Raw genomic sequence first — 15,765 nt, forward strand, 5'->3', positions numbered from 1 at the left:
TTATCCTGTGTCTCCTCCGCTCTCCTCACGCTCTTTTATCCTGTGTCTCCGCTCTCCTCGTGCTCATTTATCCTGTGTCTCCACTCTCCTCGCCCTCTTTTCTCCTGTGTCTCTGCTCTCCTTGCAATCTTTTATCCTGCGTCTTTGCTCTCCTCGCACTCTTTTATCCTGTGTCTCTGCTGCTCTCCTCGTGTTCTTTTATCATGTGACTCTGCTCTCCTCGCGCTCATTTATCCTGCGTCTCGGCTCTCCTCATGCTCCTTTATCCTGCGTCTCTGGTCTCCTCACACTCTTCTATCCTGTGTCTCCGCTCTCCTTGTGCTCCTTTATCCTGCATCTCCGCTCTCCTCATATTCTTTTAACCTGCGTCTCTGCTCTCCTCAGGCTCTTTTATCCTGTGTCTCCTCTCTCCTCACGCACTTTAATCCTGTGTCTCCGCTCTCCTCATGCTCTTTTATCTTTGTCTCTGCTCTCCTCGTGCTCTTTTATCCTCCGTCTGCTCCGATCTCCTTGCGCTCTTTTATCCTTTGTCTCCGCTCTCCTCGCATTCTTTTATACTGTCTCTCCGCTCTCCTCATGCTCTTTTATCCTGCTTTTCCTCTGCTCTCCTCACGCTCTTTTATCCTGTGTCTCCACTCTCCTCACGCTCTTTTATACTGCCTCTCCTCCACTCTCCTTGCGTTCTTGTATCCTGCGTCTCCGCTCTCCTCGCGCTCTTTTATCCTGCATCTCCTCCGCTCTTCTCGCACTCTTTTATCCTTTGTCTCCGCTCTCCTCACACTCTTTTATCCTGCATCTCCTCCGCTCTTCTCGCACTCTTTTATCCTGTGTCTCTGCTCTCCTCGCACTCTTTTATCCAGTAACTTCGGCGCTGACCTCACACTCTTTTATCCTGTGTCTCTGCTCTCCTCGCACTCTTTTATCCAGTATCTTCGGCGCTGTCCTCACACTCTTTTATCCTGTGTCACTGCTCTCCTCGCATTCTTTTATCCTATGTCTCCTCCGCTCTCCTCGTGCTCTTTTACTCTTTTATACTGTGTCTCCTCCGCTTTCCTCATTCTCTTTTATCCTGTGCCTCCACTCTCCTCACACTCGTTTATCCTGTGTCTCCAGCGCTCTCCTTGTGCTCATTTATCCTGTGTCTCTGGCGCTCCCCTCGCGCTCTTTTATCCCACGTCTCCCCTGCTCTCCTCGCGCTCATTTATCCTGCATCTCCGCCGCTCTCCTCGAGCTCATTTATCCTGCGTCACCGCTCTCCTCACGCTCTTTTATCCTTTGTCTCCCGCGCCCTCCTTGCGTTCTTTTATCCTGTGTCTCCGCTCTCCTTGCACGCTTTTATCTGTGTCTCCGCTCTCCTCGTGCTCTTTTATCTTGTGTCTCCTCCGCTCTCCTCGCGGTCATTTGTCCTGTGTCTCCACTCTCCTCATGCTCTTTTATCCTTTGTCTCCTCCGCACTCCTCACACTCTTTTATCCAGCATCTCCTCCGCTCTCTTTGCGCTCTTTTATCCTGTGTCTCCGCTCTCCTCGCACTCTTTTATCCTGCATCTCTGCTCTCCTCGTGCTCTTTTATCCTGTGGCTCCGCTCTCCTTGCGAACTTTTATCTGTGTCTCCGCTCTCTTCGTGCTCTTTTATCCTTTGTCTGCGCTCTCCTCATGCTCTTTTACCCCATGTCTCCGGCGCTCTCATTGCGCTCTTCTATCATGTGTCTCCTCCGCTCTCCTTGTGCTCTTTTACTCTTTTATACTGTGTCTCCACTCTCCTCGCACTCTTTTATCCTGTGTCTCCGCTCTCCTCACTCTCATTTATCCTGGGTCTCCACTCTCCTCGTGCTCTTTTATCCTGCTTCTACTCTACTCTCCTCTCGCTCTTTTATCCTGTTTCTCCGCTCTCCTTGCGCTCTTTTATCTGTGTCTCCGCTCTCCTCGTGCTCTTTTATCCTGCGTCTCCTCCGCTCTCCTTGCCCTCTTTTATCCTGTGTCTCCAATCTCCTCGTGCTCTTTTATCCTGTATCTCCCCCACTCTCCTCATGCTCTTTTATCCTGCATCTCCGCTCTCCTCATGCTCTTTTATCCTGTGTCTCCCACGCCCTCCTTGCGGTCTTTTATCCTGTGTCTCCGCTCTCCAAGCACTCTTTTATCTGTGTCTCCGCTCTCCTCGTGCTCTTTTATCTTGCGTCTCCTCCGCTCTCCTCGCGGTAATTTGTCCTGTGTCTCCACTCTCCTCATGCTCTTTTATCCTTTGCCTCCTCCACTCTCCTCACACTCTTTTATCCAGCATCTCCTCCGCTCTCCTCATGCTCTTTAATCCTGCTTCTCCTCCGCTCTCCTCAACCTCTTTTATCCTGTGTCTCCAATCTCCTCGCGCTCTTTTATCCTGTGTCTCCGCTCTCCTCGTGCTCTTTTATCCTGCCTCTCCTCCACTCTCCTTGCGCTCTTTTATCCTGCGTCTCCGCTCTCCTCGCGCTCTTTTATCCTGCATCTCCTCCGCTCTTCTCGCACTCTTTTATCCTGTGTCTCCGCTCTCCTCGCACTCTTTTATCCTGCATCTCCTCCGCTCTTCTCGCACTCTTTTATCCTGTGTCTCTGCTCTCCTCGCACTCTTTTATCCAGTAACTTCGGCGCTGACCTCACACTCTTTTATCCTGTGTCTCTGCTCTCCTCGCACTCTTTTATCCAGTATCTTCGGCGCTGTCCTCACACTCTTTTATCCTGTGTCACTGCTCTCCTCACATTCTTTTATCCTATTCTCCTCCGCTCTCCTCGTGCTCTTTTACTCTTTTATACTGTGTCTCCTCCGCTTTCCTCATGCTCTTTTATCCTGTGCCTCCACTCTCCTCACACTCGTTTATCCTGTGTCTCCAGCGCTCTCCTTGTGCTCATTTATCCTGTGTCTCTGGCGCTCCCCTCGCGCTCTTTTATCCCACGTCTCCCCTGCTCTCCTCGCGCTCTTTTATCCTGCATCTCCTCTGCTCTTCTCGCACTCTTTTATCCTGTGTCTCCACTCTCCTCACGCTCTTTTATCCTGCCTCTCCTCCACTCTCCTTGCGCTCTTTTATCCTGTGCCTCCACTCTCCTCACACTCTTTTATCCTGTTTCTCCAGTGCTCTCCTTGCACTCTTTTATCTATGTCTCCGCTCTCCTCGTGCTCTTTTATCTTGCGTCTCCTCAGCTCTCCTCGCAGTCATTTGTCCTGTGTCTCCACTCTCCTCATGCTCTTTTATCTTTTGTCTCCTCCGCTCTCCTCAAACTCTTATCCAGCATCTCCTCCGCTCACTTTGTGCTCTTTTATCCTGTGACTCCGGTGCTCTCCTCGCGCTCTTTTATCCTGCCTCTCCGCTCTCCTCACGCTCTTTTATCCTTTGTCTCCCGCGCCCTCCTTGCGTTCTTTTATCCTGTGTCTCCGCTCTCCTTGCACGCTTTTATCTGTGTCTCCGCTCTCCTCGTGCTCTTTTATCTTGCGTCTCCTCCGCTCTCCTCGCGGTCATTTGTCCTTTGTCTCCACTCTCCTCATGCTCTTTTATCCTTTGTCTCCTCCGCACTCCTCACACTCTTTTATCCAGCATCTCCTCCGCTCTCTTTGCGCTCTTTTATCCTGTGTCTCCACTCTCCTCACACTCTTTTATCCTGCATCTCCGCTCTCCTCGTGCTCTTTTATCCTGTGTCTCCGCTCTCCTTGCGAACTTTTATCTGTGTCTCCGCTCTCTTAGTGCTCTTTTATCCTTTGTCTGCGCTCTCCTCATGCTCTTTTACCCCATGTCTCCGGCGCTCTCATTGCGCTCTTCTATCATGTGTCTCCTCCGCTCTCCTTGTGCTCTTTTACTCTTTTATACTGTGTCTCCACTCTCCTCGCACTCTTTTATCCTGTGTCTCCGCTCTCCTCGCATTCATTTATCCTGGGTCTCCACCCTCCTCGTGCTCTTTTATCCTGCTTCTACTCTAATCTCCTCACGCTCTTTTATCCTGTTTCTCCGCTCTCCTTGCGCTCTTTTATCTGTGTCTCCGCTCTCCTCGTGCTCTTTTATCCTGCGTCTCCTCCGCTCTCCTCGCCCTCTTTTATCCTGTGTCTCCAATCTCCTCGTGCTCTTTTATCCTGTGTCTCCCCCGCTCTCCTTATGCTCTTTAATCCTGCGTCTCCGCTCTCCTCATGCTCTTTTATCCTGTGTCTCCCGCGCCCTCCTTGCGTTCTTTTATCCTGTGTCTCCGCTCTCCAAGCACTCTTTTATCTGTGTCTCCGCTCTCCTCGTGCTCTTTTATCTTGCGTCTCCTCCGCTCTCCTCGCGGTAATTTGTCCTGTGTCTCCACTCTCCTCATGCTCTTTTATCCTTTGCCTCCTCCACTCTCCTCACACTCTTTTATCCAGCATCTCCTCCGCTCTCCTCATGCTGTTTAATCCTGCGTCTCCTCCGCTCTCCTCAACCTCTTTTATCCTGTGTCTCCAATCTCCTCGCGCTCTTTTATCCTGTGTCTCCGCTCTCCTCGTGCTCTTTTATCCTGCGTCTCCTCCGCTCTCCTCGTGCTCTTTTATCCTGTGTCTCCACTCTCCTCACGCTCTTTTATCCTGTGTCTCCGTTCTCCTCGCACTCTTTTATCCTGCCTCTCCGCTCTCCTCACGCTCTTTTATCCTTTGTCTCCCGCGCCCTCCTTGCGTTCTTTTATCCTGTGTCTCCGCTCTCCTTGCACGCTTTTATCTGTGTCTCCGCTCTCCTCGTGCTCTTTTATCTTGCGTCTCCTCCGCTCTCCTCGCGGTCATTTGTCCTGTGTCTCCACTCTCCTCATGCTCTTTTATCCTTTGTCTCCTCCGCACTCCTCACACTCTTTTATCCAGCATCTCCTCCGCTCTCTTTGCGCTCTTTTATCCTGTGTCTCCACTCTCCTCATGCTCTTTTATCCTTTGCCTCCTCCACTTTCCTCACACTCTTTTATCCAGCATCTCCTCCGCTCTCCTTGTGCTCTTTTATCCTGCGTCTCCTCCGCTCTCCTCGACCTCTTTTATCCTGTGTCTCCAATCTCCTCGCGCTCTTTTATCCTTTGTCTCCGCTATCCTAGTGCTCTTTTATCCTGCGTCTCCTCCGCTCTCCTTGTGCTCTTTTATCCTGTGTCTCCACTCTCCTTGCGCTCTTTTATCCTGTGTCTCCGCTCTCCTCGCACTCTTTTATCCTGCGTCTCCACTCTCCTCGTGCTCTTTTATCCTGCCTCTACTCTACTCTCCTCACGCTCTTTTATCCTGAGTCTCCGCTCTCCTTGTACTCTTTTATCCTTCGTCTCCGCTCTCCTCGTGCTCTTTTATCCTTTGTCTCCGTTCTCCTTGCGATCTTTTATCAGTGTCTCTGCTCTCTTTGTGCTCTTTTATCCTTTTTCTGCGCTTTCCTCATGCTCTTTTACCCCATGACTCCGGCGTTCTCATTGCGCTCTTGTATCCTGTGTCTCCTCCGCTCTCCTCGTGCTCTTTTACTCTTTTATACTGTGTCTCCACTCTCCTCGCACTCCTTTATCCTGTGTCTCCACTCTCCTCGCGTTCTTTTATCCTGTGTCTCCGCTCTCCTCGTGTTCTTTTATCCTGTGTCTCCTCCGCTCTCCTCACGCTCTTTTATCCTGTGTCTCCGCTCTCCTCGCGCTCATTTATCCTGTGTCTCCACTCTCCTCGCCCTCTTTTCTCCTGTGTCTCTGCTCTCCTTGCAATCTTTTATCCTGCGTCTTTGCTCTCCTCGCACTCTTTTATCCTGTGTCTCTGCTGCTCTCCTCGTGCTCTTTTATCATGTGACTCTGCTCTCCTCGCGCTCATTTATCCTGCGTCTCGGCTCTCCTCATGCTCCTTTATCCTGCGTCTCTGGTCTCCTCACACTCTTCTATCCTGTGTCTCCGCTCTCCTTGTGCTCCTTTATCCTGCATCTCCGCTCTCCTCATATTCTTTTAACCTGCGTCTCTGCTCTCCTCAGGCTCTTTTATCCTGTGTCTCCTCTCTCCTCACGCTCTTTTATCCTGTGTCACCTCTCTCCTCACGCACTTTAATCCTGTGTCTCCGCTCTCCTCATGCTCTTTTATCTTTGTCTCTGCTCTCCTCGTGCTCTTTTATCCTCCGTCTGCTCCGATCTCCTTGCGCCCTTTTATCCTTTGTCTCCGCTCTCCTCGCGTTCTTTTATACTGTGTCTCCGCTCTCCTCATGCTCTTTTATCCTGCTTTTCCTCTGCTCTCCTCACGCTCTTTTATCCTGTGTCTCCACTCTCCTCACGCTCTTTTATCCTGCCTCTCCTCCACTCTCCTTGCGTTCTTGTATCCTGCGTCTCAGCTCTCCTCGCGCTCTTTTATCCTGCATCTCCTCCGCTCTTCTCGCACTCTTTTATCCTTTGTCTCCGCTCTCCTCACACTCTTTTATCCTGCATCTCCTCCGCTCTTCTCGCACTCTTTTATCCTGTGTCTCTGCTCTCCTCGCACTCTTTTATACAGGAACTTCGGCGCTGACCTCACACTCTTTTATCCTGTGTCTCTGCTCTCCTCGCACTCTTTTATCCAGTATCTTCGGCGCTGTCCTCACACTCTTTTATCCTGTGTCACTGCTCTCCTCGCATTCTTTTATCCTATGTCTCCTCCGCTCTCCTCGTGCTCTTTTACTCTTTTATACTGTGTCTCCTCCGCTTTCCTCATTCTCTTTTATCCTGTGCCTCCACTCTCCTCACACTCGTTTATCCTGTGTCTCCAGCGCTCTCCTTGTGCTCATTTATCCTGTGTCTCTGGCGCTCCCCTCGCGCTCTTTTATCCCACGTCTCCCCTGCTCTCCTCGCGCTCATTTATCCTGCATCTCCGCCGCTCTTCTCGAGCTCATTTATCCTGCGTCTCCGCTCTCCTCACGCTCTTTTATCCTTTGTCTCCCGCGCCCTCCTTGCGTTCTTTTATCCTGTGTCTCCGCTCTCCTTGCACGCTTTTATCTGTGTCTCCGCTCTCCTCGTGCTCTTTTATCTTGTGTCTCCTCCGCTCTCCTCGTGGTCATTTGTCCTGTGTCTCCACTCTCCTCATGCTCTTTTATCCTTTGTCTCCTCCGCACTCCTCACACTCTTTTATCCAGCATCTCCTCCGCTCTCTTTGCGCTCTTTTATCCTGTGTCTCCGCTCTCCTCGCACTCTTTTATCCTGCATCTCTGCTCTCCTCGTGCTCTTTTATTCTGTGGCTCCGCTCTCCTTGCGAACTTTTATCTGTGTCTCCGCTCTCTTCGTGCTCTTTTATCCTTTGTCTGCGCTCTCCTCATGCTCTTTTACCCCATGTCTCCGGTGCTCTCATTGCGCTCTTCTATCATGTGTCTCCTCCGCTCTCCTTGTGCTCTTTTACTCTTTTATATGTGTCTCCACTCTCCTCGCGCTCTTTTATCCTGTGTCTCCGCTCTCCTCACTCTCATTTATCCTGGGTCTCCACTCTCCTCGTGCTCTTTTATCCTGCTTCTACTCTACTCTCCTCACGCTCTTTTATCGTGTTTCTCCGCTCTCCTTGCGCTCTTTTATCTGTGTCTCCGCTCTCCTCGTGCTCTTTTATCCTGCGTCTCCTCCGCTCTCCTTGCCCTCTTTTATCCTGTGTCTCCAATCTCCTCGTGCTCTTTTATCCTGTATCTCCCCCACTCTCCTCATGCTCTTTTATCCTGCATCTCCGCTCTCCTCATGCTCTTTTATCCTGTGTCTCCCACGCCCTCCTTGCAGTCTTTTATCCTGTGTCTCCGCTCTCCAAGAACTCTTTTATCTGTGTCTCCGCTCTCCTCGTGCTCTTTTATCTTGCGTCTCCTCCGCTCTCCTCGCGGTAATTTGTACTGTGTCTCCACTCTCCTCATGCTCTTTTATCCTTTGCCTCCTCCACTCTCCTCACACTGTTTTATCCAGCATCTCCTCCGCTCTCCTCATGCTCTTTAATCCTGCTTCTCCTCCGCTCTCCTCAACCTCTTTTATCCTGTGTCTCCAATCTCCTCACGCTCTTTTATCCTGTGTCTCTGCTCTCCTCGTGCTCTTTTATCCTGCCTCTCCTCCACTCTCCTTGCGCTCTTTTATCCTGCGTCTCCGCTCTCCTCGCGCTCTTTTATCCTGCATCTCCTCCGCTCTTCTCGCACTCTTTTATCCTGTGTCTCCGCTCTCCTCGCACTCTTTTATCCTGCATCTCCTCCGCTCTTCTCGCACTCTTTTATCCTGTGTCTCTGCTCTCCTCGCACTCTTTTATCCAGTAACTTCGGCGCTGACCTCACACTCTTTTATCCTGTGTCTCTGCTCTCCTCGCACTCATTTATCCAGTATCTTCGGCGCTGTCCTCACACTCTTTTATCCTGTGTCACTGCTCTCCTCGCATTCTTTTATCCTATGTCTCCTCCGCTCTCCTCGTGCTCTTTTACTCTTTTATACTGTGTCTCCTCCGCTTTCCTCATGCTCTTTTATCCTGTGCCTCCACTCTCCTCACACTCGTTTATCCTGTGTCTCCAGCGCTCTCCTTGTGCTCATTTATCCTGTGTCTCTGGCGCTCCCCTCGCGCTCTTTTATCCCACGTCTCCCCTGCTCTCCTCGCGCTCTTTTATCCTGCATCTCCTCCGCTCTTCTCGCACTCTTTTATCCTGTTTCTCCACTCTCCTCACGCTCTTTTATCCTGCCTCTCCTCCACTCTCCTTGCGCTCTTTTATCCTGTGCCTCCACTCTCCTCACACTCGTTTATCCTGTGTCTCCAGCGCTCTCCTTGTGCTCATTTATCCTGTGTCTCTGGCGCTCCCCTCGCGCTCTTTTATCCCACGTCTCCCCTGCTCTCCTCGCGCTCATTTATCCTGCATCTCCGCCGCTCTCCTCGAGCTCATTTATCCTGCGTCTCCGCTCTCCTCACGCTCTTTTATCCTTTGTCTCCCGCGCCCTCCTTGCGTTCTTTTATCCTGTGTCTCCGCTCTCCTTGCACGCTTTTATCTGTGTCTCCGCTCTCCTCGTGCTCTTTTATCTTGTGTCTCCTCCGCTCTCCTCGCGGTCATTTGTCCTGTGTCTCCACTCTCCTCATGCTCTTTTATCCTTTGTCTCCTCCGCACTCCTCACACTCTTTTATCCAGCATCTCCTCCGCTCTCTTTGCGCTCTTTTATCCTGTGTCTCCGCTCTCCTCGCACTCTTTTATCCTGCATCTCTGCTCTCCTCGTGCTCTTTTATTCTGTGGCTCCGCTCTCCTTGCGAACTTTTATCTGTGTCTCCGCTCTCTTCGTGCTCTTTTATCCTTTGTCTGCGCTCTCCTCATGCTCTTTTACCCCATGTCTCCGGCGCTCTCATTGCGCTCTTCTATCATGTGTCTCCTCCGCTCTCCTTGTGCTCTTTTACTCTTTTATATGTGTCTCCACTCTCCTCGCGCTCTTTTATCCTGTGTCTCCGCTCTCCTCACTCTCATTTATCCTGGGTCTCCACTCTCCTCGTGCTCTTTTATCCTGCTTCTACTCTACTCTCCTCACGCTCTTTTATCGTGTTTCTCCGCTCTCCTTGCGCTCTTTTATCTGTGTCTCCGCTCTCCTCGTGCTCTTTTATCCTGCGTCTCCTCCGCTCTCCTTGCCCTCTTTTATCCTGTGTCTCCAATCTCCTCGTGCTCTTTTATCCTGTATCTCCCCCACTCTCCTCATGCTCTTTTATCCTGCATCTCCGCTCTCCTCATGCTCTTTTATCCTGTGTCTCCCACGCCCTCCTTGCGGTCTTTTATCCTGTGTCTCCGCTCTCCAAGCACTCTTTTATCTGTGTCTCCGCTCTCCTCGTGCTCTTTTATCTTGCGTCTCCTCCGCTCTCCTCGCGGTATTTTGTACTGTGTCTCCACTCTCCTCATGCTCTTTTATCCTTTGCCTCCTCCACTCTCCTCACACTGTTTTATCCAGCATCTCCTCCGCTCTCCTCATGCTCTTTAATCCTGCTTCTCCTCCGCTCTCCTCAACCTCTTTTATCCTGTGTCTCCAATCTCCTCACGCTCTTTTATCCTGTGTCTCCGCTCTCCTCACGCTCTTTTATCCTGCCTCTCCTCCACTCTCCTTGCGCTCTTTTATCCTGCGTCTCCGCTCTCCTCGCGCTCTTTTATCCTGCATCTCCTCCGCTCTTCTCGCACTCTTTTATCCTGTGTCTCCGCTCTCCTCGCACTCTTTTATCCTGCATCTCCTCCGCTCTTCTCGCACTCTTTTATCCTGTGTCTCTGCTCTCCTCGCACTCTTTTATCCAGTAACTTCGGCGCTGACCTCACACTCTTTTATCCTGTGTCTCTGCTCTCCTCGCACTCTTTTATCCAGTATCTTCGGCGCTGTCCTCACACTCTTTTATCCTGTGTCACTGCTCTCCTCGCATTCTTTTATCCTATGTCTCCTCCGCTCTCCTCGTGCTCTTTTACTCTTTTATACTGTGTCTCCTCCGCTTTCCTCATGCTCTTTTATCCTGTGCCTCCACTCTCCTCACACTCGTTTATCCTGTGTCTCCAGCGCTCTCCTTGTGCTCATTTATCCTGTGTCTCTGGCGCTCCCCTCGCGCTCTTTTATCCCACGTCTCCCCTGCTCTCCTCGCGCTCTTTTATCCTGCATCTCCTCCGCTCTTCTCGCACTCTTTTATCCTGTTTCTCCACTCTCCTCACGCTCTTTTATCCTGCCTCTCCTCCACTCTCCTTGCGCTCTTTTATCCTGTGCCTCCACTCTCCTCACACTCTTTTATCATGTTTCTCCAGTGCTCTCCTTGCACTCTTTTATCTATGTCTCCGCTCTCCTCGTGCTCTTTTATCTTGCGTCTCCTCAGCTCTCCTCGCAGTCATTTGTCCTGTGTCTCCACTCTCCTCATGCTCTTTTATCTTTTGTCTCCTCCGCTCTCCTCAAACTCTTATCCAGCATCTCCTCCGCTCACTTTGTGCTCTTTTATCCTGTGACTCCGGTGCTCTCCTCGCGCTCTTTTATCCTGCCTCTCCGCTCTCCTCACGCTCTTTTATCCTTTGTCTCCCGCGCCCTCCTTGCGTTCTTTTATCCTGTGTCTCCGCTCTCCTTGCACGCTTTTATCTGTGTCTCCGCTCTCCTCGTGCTCTTTTATCTTGCGTCTCCTCCGCTCTCCTCGCGGTCATTTGTCCTGTGTCTCCACTCTCCTCATGCTCCTTTATCCTTTGTCTCCTCCGCACTCCTCACACTCTTTTATCCAGCATCTCCTCCGCTCTCTTTGCGCTCTTTTATCCTGTGTCTCCACTCTCCTCGCACTCTTTTATCCTGCATCTCCGCTCTCCTCGTGCTCTTTTATCCTGTGTCTCCGCTCTCCTTGCGAACTTTTATCTGTGTCTCCGCTCTCTTTGTGCTCTTTTATCCTTTGTCTGCGCTCTCCTCATGCTCTTTTACCCCATGTCTCCGGCGCTCTCATTGCGCTCTTCTATCATGTGTCTCCTCCGCTCTCCTTGTGCTCTTTTACTCTTTTATACTGTGTCTCCACTCTCCTCGCACTCTTTTATCCTGTGTCTCCGCTCTCCTCGCATTCATTTATCCTGGGTCTCCACCCTCCTCGTGCTCTTTTATCCTGCTTCTACTCTAATCTCCTCACGCTCTTTTATCCTGTTTCTCCGCTCTCCTTGCGCTCTTTTATCTGTGTCTCCGCTCTCCTCGTGCTCTTTTATCCTGCGTCTCCTCCGCTCTCCTCGCCCTCTTTTATCCTGTGTCTCCAATCTCCTCGTGCTCTTTTATCCTGTGTCTCCCCCGCTCTCCTTATGCTCTTTAATCCTGCGTCTCCGCTCTCCTCACGCTCTTTTATCCTGTGTCTCCCGCGCCCTCCTTGCGTTCTTTTATCCTGTGTCTCCGCTCTCCAAGCACTCTTTTATCTGTGTCTCCGCTCTCCTCGTGCTCTTTTATCTTGCGTCTCCTCCGCTCTCCTCGCGGTAATTTGTCCTGTGTCTCCACTCTCCTCATGCTCTTTTATCCTTTGCCTCCTCCACTCTCCTCACACTCTTTTATCCAGCATCTCCTCCGCTCTCCTCATGCTCTTTAATCCTGCGTCTCCTCCGCTCTCCTCAACCTCTTTTATCCTGTGTCTCCAAACTCCTCGCGCTCTTTTATCCTGTGTCTCCGCTCTCCTCGTGCTCTTTTATCCTGCGTCTCCTCCGCTCTCCTTGTGCTCTTTTATCCTGCGTCTCCTCCGCTCTCCTCGACCTCTTTTATCCTGTGTCTCCAATCTCCTCGCGCTCTTTTATCCTTTGTCTCCGCTATCCTAGTGCTCTTTTATCCTGCGTCTCCTCCGCTCTCCTCAACCTCTTTTATCCTGTGTCTCCAATCTCCTCGCGCTCTTTTATCCTGTGTCTCCGCTCTCCTCGTGCTCTTTTATCCTGCGTCTCCTCCGCTCTCCTCGTGCTCTTTTATCCTGTGTCTCCACTCTCCTCACGCTCTTTTATCCTGTGTCTCCGTTCTCCTCGCACTCTTTTATCCTGCCTCTCCGCTCTCCTCACGCTCTTTTATCCTTTGTCTCCCGCGCCCTCCTTGCGTTCTTTTATCCTGTGTCTCCGCTCTCCTTGCACGCTTTTATCTGTGTCTCCGCTCTCCTCGTGCTCTTTTATCTTGCGTCTCCTCCGCTCTCCTCGCGGTCATTTGTCCTGTGTCTCCACTCTCCTCATGCTCTTTTATCCTTTGTCTCCTCCGCACTCCTCACACTCTTTTATCCAGCATCTCCTCCGCTCTCTTTGCGCTCTTTTATCCTGTGTCTCCACTCTCCTCATGCTCTTTTATCCTTTGCCTCCTCCACTTTCCTCACACTCTTTTATCCAGCATCTCCTCCGCTCTCCTTGTGCTCTTTTATCCTGCGTCTCCTCCGCTCTCCTCGACCTCTTTTATCCTGTGTCTCCAATCTCCTCGCGCTCTTTTATCCTTTGTCTCCGCTATCCTAGTGCTCTTTTATCCTGTGTCTCCTCCGCTCTCCTCGTGCTCTTTTATCCTGCGTCTCCACTCTCCTCGTGCTCTTTTATCCTGCCTCTACTCTACTCTCCTCACGCTCTTTTATCCTGAGTCTCCGCTCTCCTTGTACTCTTTTATCCTTCGTCTCCGCTCTCCTCGTGCTCTTTTATCCTTTGTCTCCGTTCTCCTTGCGATCTTTTATCAGTGTCTCTGCTCTCTTTGTGCTCTTTTATCCTTTTTCTGCGCTTTCCTCATGCTCTTTTACCCCATGACTCCGGCGTTCTCATTGCGCTCTTGTATCCTGTGTCTCCTCCGCTCTCCTCGTGCTCTTTTACTCTTTTATACTGTGTCTCCACTCTCCTCGCGCTCTTTTATCCTGTGTCTCCTCCGCTCTCCTCACGCTCTTTTATCCTGTGTCTCCGCTCTCCTCGCGCTCATTTATCCTGTGTCTCCACTCTCCTCGCCCTCTTTTCTCCTGTGTCTCTGCTCTCCTTGCAATCTTTTATCCTGCGTCTTTGCTCTCCTCGCACTCTTTTATCCTGTGTCTCTGCAGCTCTCCTCGTGCTCTTTTATCATGTGACTCTGCTCTCTTCGCGCTCATTTATCCTGCGTCTCGGCTCTCCTCATGCTCCTTTATCCTGCGTCTCTGGTCTCCTCACACTCTTCTATCCTGTGTCTCCGCTCTCCTTGTGCTCCTTTACCCTGCATCTCCGCTCTCCTCATATTCTTTTAACCTGCGTCTCTGCTCTCCTCAGGCTCTTTTATCCTGTGTCTCCTCTCTCCTCACGCTCTTTTATCCTGTGTCACCTCTCTCCTCACGCACTTTAATCCTGTGTCTCCGCTCTCCTCATGCTCTTTTATCTTTGTCTCTGCTCTCCTCGTGCTCTTTTATCCTCCGTCTGCTCCGATCTCCTTGCGCCCTTTTATCCTTTGTCTCCGCTCTCCTCGCGTTCTTTTATACTGTGTCTCCGCTCTCCTCATGCTCTTTTATCCTGCTTTTCCTCTGCTCTCCTCACGCTCTTTTATCCTGTGTCTCCACTCTCCTCACGCTCTTTTATCCTGCCTCTCCTCCACTCTCCTTGCGCTCTTTTATCCTGCGTCTCCGCTCTCCTCGCGCTCTTTTATCCTGCATCTCCTCCGCTCTTCTCGCACTCTTTTATCCTGTGTCTCCGCTCTTCAAGCACTCTTTTATCTGTGTCTCCTCTCTCCTCGTGCTCTTTTATCTTGCGTCTCCTCCACTCTCCTCGTGGTCATTTGTCCTGTGTCTCCACTCTCCTCATGCTCTTTTATCCTTTGCCTCCTCCACTTTCCTCACACTCTTTTATCCAGCATCTCCTCCGCTCTCCTTGTGCTCTTTTATCCTGCGTCTCCTCCGCTCTCCTCGACCTCTTTTATCCTGTGTCTCCAATCTCCTCGCGCTCTTTTATCCTTTGTCTCCGCTATCCTAGTGCTCTTTTATCCTGCGTCTCCTCCGCTCTCCTCGTGCTCTTTTATCCTGTGTCTCCACTCTCCTTGCGCTCTTTTATCCTGTGTCTCCGCTCTCCTCGCACTCTTTTATCGTGCGTCTCCACTCTCCTCGTGCTCTTTTATCCTGCCTCTACTCTACTCTCCTCACGCTCTTTTATCCTGAGTCTCCGCTCTCCTTGTACTCTTTTATCCTTCGTCTCCACTCTCCTCGTGCTCTTTTATCCTTTGTCTCCGTTCTCCTTGCGATCTTTTATCAGTGTCTCTGCTCTCTTTGTGCTCTTTTATCCTTTGTCTGCGCTTTCCTCATGCTCTTTTACCCCATGACTCCGGCGTTCTCATTGCGCTCTTGTATCCTGTGTCTCCGCTCTCCTCATGCTCTTTTATCTTTGTCTCTGCTCTCCTCGTGCTCTTTTATCCTCCATCTGCTCCGATCTCCTTGCGCTCTTTTATCCTTTGTCTCCGCTCTCCTCGCGTTCTTTTATACTGTCTCTCCACACTCCTCATGCTCTTTTATCCTGCTTTTCCTCTGCTCTCCTCACGCTCTTTTATCCTGTGTCTCCACTCTCCTCGTGCTCTTTTATCCTCCTTCTACTCTACTCTCCTCACGCTCTTTTATCCTGTTTCTCCACTCTCCTTGCGCTCTTTTATCTGTGTCTCCGCTCTCCTCGTGCTCTTTTATCCTGCGTCTCCTCCACTCTCCTTGCCCTCTTTTATCCTGTGTCTCCAATCTCCTCGTGCTCTTTTATCCTGTATCCCCCCCACTCTCCTCATGCTCTTTTATCCTGCATCTCCGCTCTCCTCATGCTCTTTTATCCTGTGTCTCCCATGCCCTCCTTGCGGTCTTTTATCCTGTGTCTCCGCTCTCCAAGCACTCTTTTATCTGTGTCTCCGCTCTCCTCGTGCTCTTTTATCTTGCGTCTCCTCCGCTCTCCTCGCGGTAATTTGTCCTGTGTCTCCACTCTCCTCATGCTCCTTAATCCTGCTTCTCCTCCGCTCTCCTCAACCTCTTTTATCCTGTGTCTCCAATCTCCTCGCGCTCTTTTATCCTGTGTCTCCGCTCTCCTCGTGCTCTTTTATCCTGCCTCTCCTCCACTCTCCTTGCGCTCTTTTATCCTGCGTCTCCGCTCTCCTCGCGCTCTTTTATCCTGCATCTCCTCCGCTCTTCTCGCACTCTTTTATCCTGTGTCTCCGCTCTCCTCGCACTCTTTTATCCTGCATCTCCTCCGCTCTTCTCGCACTCTTTTATCCTGTGTCTCTGCTCTCCTCGCACTCTTTTATCCAGTAACTTCGGCGCTGACCTCACACTCTTTTATCCTGTGTCTCTGCTCTCCTCGCACTTTTTATCCAGTATCTTCGGCGCTGTCCTCACACTCTTTTATCCTGTGTCACTGCTCTCCTCGCATTCTTTTATCCTATGTCTCCTCCGCTCTCCTCGTG

The sequence above is a fragment of the Carcharodon carcharias genome, chromosome 15 (assembly GCF_017639515.1).
Source record: "Carcharodon carcharias isolate sCarCar2 chromosome 15, sCarCar2.pri, whole genome shotgun sequence".
Lineage (NCBI taxonomy): Eukaryota > Metazoa > Chordata > Chondrichthyes > Lamniformes > Lamnidae > Carcharodon > Carcharodon carcharias.